Consider the following 5,586-nt stretch of genomic DNA (forward strand, 5'->3'; position numbering starts at 1 on the left):
GCCCATTGTGCAGGGGGTTACAGTGTCCATACCGCATTCCGGGTTCAGGTTCCCACGGGGACTCGGGTTTAAATCTGACTCTGTGGGTCATTTCCTGATCTCACCCCATCTTTCTTTCTCTCTCTGTCTCCCTCGCTCTCCTACTCGCTTCTGCTCAGCTCTCTGGTGCTCTCAGCATGCGTTCTCTGATGCATTTATAATCTATTTTTGACCAGTCTTAATCTTTTCAGTGGGAACTATTTTTTCAACATGACTCATTCACTTTCAGATGTTGCTATGCAGAGCCTGAAGTTAACTTTTTTGGCCACCAGCCACTGTGGCAGGTGAATTTTGAAATCCACCTGCCACAGTGTTTTTTTACCAGCCAAAATTATTTTGTGCCCAAAATAAAGGTGAACGGCTCAGAAAATGCATAAGAATGATTCTTGAACTTGTACAGAATACACTGCTGTCGAGTTATTAACCAACTTAATCTCATTTATGACTAGACCTACATAATGACTTTTTTTGTCCCGATTACAAATGGGCAGAGTACTGAAAATCTAGATCTGCATGAGTCGAAAAAGCCTATTGTGTGAATCAGAGGACGGAAACTGGGGCTAGATTTCGCTAACAGAGATGCCCTGTTAGGGGCTCGTCATCACTTTTGTCGTCACAATGTAGTTCGTTTGTAGTTCATGTGGCCTTTCATGTCCAACAGTTTTAATGTGAACTTGGGAATGTGCCGTTTTTATCACTTGAAAGCTGCATATCTTTCTTTCCCAAGCGTCTTACACTATTTTTTTAGCAGATACAGTTATTTATTTAGGATTAGTGAGCGTATGTTTTAACCTTTGTTGTGGCATTCGTGTTTGTCACACATTCCGACGGCAAAGCACATGAACACTCGCTGTGGGAAAAACAAATTAATCACGGGGGCGGTCCTTGTCATTCCCAGCTGCCATGAATGCACCAATAGCCTACAGCAATCCCGACAGTGCATCTTCTTGCCAGGGTTGTGTTGTCTTATTGGCTATTTGCCAACGTGGCTGGTAGATTGACAGTTTCACCAAAGTTACCCGCATTTGGCGTGTGGGCGGGTGCCAATTTCATGCCCTGTTTTAACAGTCAACTTAATTAACAAAAAAAATATGGTTTTTAGCTTAAAATGAACCTTTAGAGGCTGTTTGTATGGCTTGTGATGATGTATTAAGAGTTTAGATTTAGGTCTTAAGTATCTTAAGTTTTGGCATTGCTTGTTAGCAATAATTGTAGTTGTTTCTGCTGTCCAAAAACAAAAATGCTCCTTGACTTCCAGCGGTGGTGAGATCAGTCTGAGAAAGGACAGCACACCTGAGTGTTTCATACATGAGCAGAAATGCACCTATAGTCTCAGTGTGAAGAGATGATTTCTGCTAGTGATAGTCTTTAGAGCTCGATTAATCAATATCCTAAAGTATATGTTTTGCTTTTCATTTTATCTAAATCTAACCTTAACATACACACAAAGTGGTCCAAACACAGAGCACAGAACCAGAGACTTTCTAATGAGCAGACACAGCACTCAAAGAATCCTCCAGAGAAATGCATGGGGTTAGTTCATAATGCCAATATGGCAGCTGTCCACACATATCCCCCCTTTCCTGTAATCCATATACCTCCTCGTTCATTTGTATAGGAAAATAACTGCCCAAGATGGCCGCCAAGTAGAGAGACTTGCCTATAAGGACTTTGACGGAACTGATCAAAGCTGAACAGATTGTGACTCTGGGCACTGATACAATAGCTTGTGATCAGCCAGACCAGGGTCAGATGTTCCATCTCTTAGGTTGCCTTCACACTGGGTCCGTTTAACTGGACCGTACCCGAGTGCAATTACATTTTTGTTTGCAGACCTGGTTCCGTTTATGTCATAAACACTAGAACTAGCTTCTTTTTACCAATATCGCTTAGCAACTTCGCAAAAACAGCAGTTTATTCCCTGGTTTTGGAACAGATAGCATTCGAACTGTACCGGGGTTCTAACAAACCATACCACAGAACCCCGTTTTCTAGCAGAACCCTAGTCCGGACTCGGGTCCGCACCTGGGATCGGTAGGCTGTGTTCAAATTAGCAGAAATCACCGAACCATCGTCCAAACGAACTTGGGTCCAGACCAAACAGTCTAGTATGAATGCACCCTTAGACACTCTTCTGTTGACCTCCACTGACCACAGAGTGAAATAAACAACTTGTGATTTGGGGTTTTATAATGTTGCGAAGGAGTTTATTGGCCTCATATGGCCTGCACAGTTTGATTACACAGTTTGACACCATCACAGCAGTGTACTTGACCACTGGACGAGTCAGGATGCTGTGTGTCTGTGAGTGCAGGGCTGCTGTGCCATCGTTGTCACAGGGCAAGCCGCAGGCCAGCGCCACGTTTGAACATGTCTACTTGGGATCACTGCTCTCGATGTCTAGGGCTTTAGGCAAGTGCACAGCCAGAGAGGAGGAGGAAACCCAGCTGCTTGCAGCAGCATGCACCGGGCAGAGAGGACACCTTGGTGGCAGTGGCTGCGAGCTGGGGCAAAATTGAATAGATTTTCTGCCTTTAAAAAGGCTTTTGTTAATGGGATTGCCGTTGCAAGGCTCGGGGGGATATTCCAATGATCCTTGTTCATCTTGAGTGGGATCGGAGGGAATTTTTTGCTGGTTTGAGATGCTTGATGCACTGAAGAATGGAAAAAGGAAAAATTTCTCACACACACTGCCTGATACAGAGTAAGGAGATGCAAAAATATTCCCCTAAACAGGATGATTGGAGATTGGTTCAGATAGATGACGTCATCGGACATCCTATTGGTTTAACTTGACTGAAAGAGAACTAAATGACCCACAAAAAAAGTGGGACATATCTTAAAATGCAAAGCGGTATATCTGGTGGCCCTAGCTGACCTTGCCTCCATCCTTATCTCTGAGGCTGCAGTGGCTGCATGCTAAAGAGAGGCGTCTTAGGCCTGGACGAGTCTGAGTCTGGTTGTTTTATCGCCTCTGGTGTGTAATGAATAGGAGGCAGCCAGCTGCACATGATAACATCATCTAGTCTTGGGCCAAGAGATATTGGTTGCACATTTCTCACCAAATTTGATTGGTTAGAGCTGTATACACCTCTAGTCTCATCCCCACTAACTCACACACAAACACACACAAACATTCATTCGCACACACACAAACACACCAACTCCTCATTCTAAATCATGCACCATGAGGGTTGCGCTCAATTGCTATTCCAATGCTGGCCCTCAGAGATAACACTTACATGTAAAAGCCTGTGACCATATCTCGCTCCATAATCTGCATTATCTCCATAATCTGCCATACCACATCATAACATTACCATAACCATTCCATACCATTACGCATGAACACTTAAACAACTCTGTTATCATCATGGTTTGGAAGTTCTTCTCCTCAACAGTTATAACTCCATACATAAATAACACTTTTATCTCTTTGTTTGGCTACCTCTCTGCTTCTTTCTCTCTCTCGCTCTGCCAGATTAAACGATCCTCTTCTCTTTGTGCACCACGGCCCACGGCGTCAATTACTGCCCTGGTATAATCGCCCTAATAAGGCCTTGCCTGTGCGTAGCTAGCGCCCACTGTGTTGCTGAATCTCCAACACAAAGCATCAACAACTATGGACTATCACAATTAAAGCTAAAGGAATGACTGTGGACTATCACAATTAAATCCATACAATTAAATGGTTCACTTTGATAAAGATGCAACAACAAAGGCTGAGGTGGCGTGCTGATATTTGGTGTTGTTTAAGGTGACATAGTGATTTCTAAATGGGCTCTGTCACGCCTTCTCTTAGAGCCTTTTGGTGAGCACAGAAAAAGAGAAAAACAACTTGTCTCCTCAAAACGACATCCTCTCTCAAAATAACCTGATGATTCATTCCTTTAAATGGGTTCTATTTGTTCCACTTGGACCACCTCAGACGTCTGCTTTACACACGAGAGGGCTATTGAGATGCACTCAGATGAGGGGTCTCGCCAAAGGATGCTCCACTGAAGGGATGAGGGTGTAGCGTGCTGCAATTAACAAGCACACGCATGGAGTCATACACAGAAACACAAACTCAGACAGACACTGGCATGCAAACAGACCGACATACAGACAGACAGACATAGGGCTCTATTTTAATGATTCACAAAGCCTTTTATCTTACCACTAGGAGTACTCCTAAATTGCACTAAAAGATTTGGTAACGCTTTAGAATAACATGTGCTTATTAGGTATTAACAGTGCATAATAAGCAGTTAACAATTTATTACTAACAGTTAGTTAACTGTTGTTATCCTTTAATAACATTAACTAACGGTTAACATGCCGCTTGTAAGTGTTAATAAGCAGCCTTTTAAGTGACTTACAAGCATATTTGTTAACAGCTAACATGCAGCTTGTAAGTGTTAACAAGCAGCTTGTTAATGCTTGTTAATGTTGTATAAGACAAAGAGGTGGATAACTAATACTCTTATAAGACCTTTCTTATTTATTTGTAGTAAATTTTGCAGCCCCCCAATCTAAAGCGAGGACCATGTAGCCTATAGCTCCACAAGCCCAACCTTCTATCTCTACTGCATCTATCTATCTAGCTTGGTTTAGCTGTGCGAAATGCACCTTTAAAATTACTGCAGTGAGCAGGAATTGAACCCTGGTCTCCTGAGTCACAGAGTGATTTGCTACTAACTGAGCTAAACTAGGCTACTTTACTGTAACAGTATTGATGAAATTGTTCATTTTGTTCACAGCTATGCGCTGACAAGTGACTAGCAGTTGAGGAACTTTGCTTAAACTTAATATACTGTTGCAAGTTCACTTGAGTATAAACTATCCACTTTAACTAATGTCAGTAATATTATTCATCTAGTTGTCATTTTAAAGAAATTACACTTCTCCATTTAAAATGTTACCTTAGATAGGCGGCTAGCTAACTCGCTAGCAACTGGACAGTAACTGACAGTAGCATGGTCTGATATTAAGTTATTTTGTTTACAAATTTTCCCCAAAAACCCTCAACAAATCCAGAGAGACATAATGACATAATGTTCGCCTCTGTTCAAGGCAAAGGTTTCAAATCAATCGCGAACATTCGCCGATGTTTACGACATTGAACGCACCCACTTGTCGTCTTTAACTCTCAGATGCTATGTAACCAAACTATAAACAAAGCTGGCATAATATCAAAGATCCTTGATTAACCCCCTCTGATAATATCTTTAGACTGCTGACAAACTGACTGTTCACTGAACAAAGATTATGGAAATTAAACGCCACTTTTTTTTATCAGAAACATATTTGTAAAAGGCATAACTGGTATGATATAGAACATTAACAGAATATAGAATCAAGATGATCACTACATTCAAAGACAGGAATGTGGCTCAGTCAGTAGCACTTCACTCTTTGCCACAGGAGACTGGGGTTCAATTCCTGCTCCCTGCAGCAATTTTGAAGGTGCATTTGTCACAGCTTAAACAAACTAGATTGATGCAGTAGATATATAGAGATAGAAGGTTGGGCTTGTAGAATAGGCTACATGGTCCTCGCTTTAGA

Source organism: Alosa alosa, chromosome 14 (genome assembly GCF_017589495.1).
Source record: "Alosa alosa isolate M-15738 ecotype Scorff River chromosome 14, AALO_Geno_1.1, whole genome shotgun sequence".
Classification (NCBI taxonomy): domain Eukaryota; kingdom Metazoa; phylum Chordata; class Actinopteri; order Clupeiformes; family Clupeidae; genus Alosa; species Alosa alosa.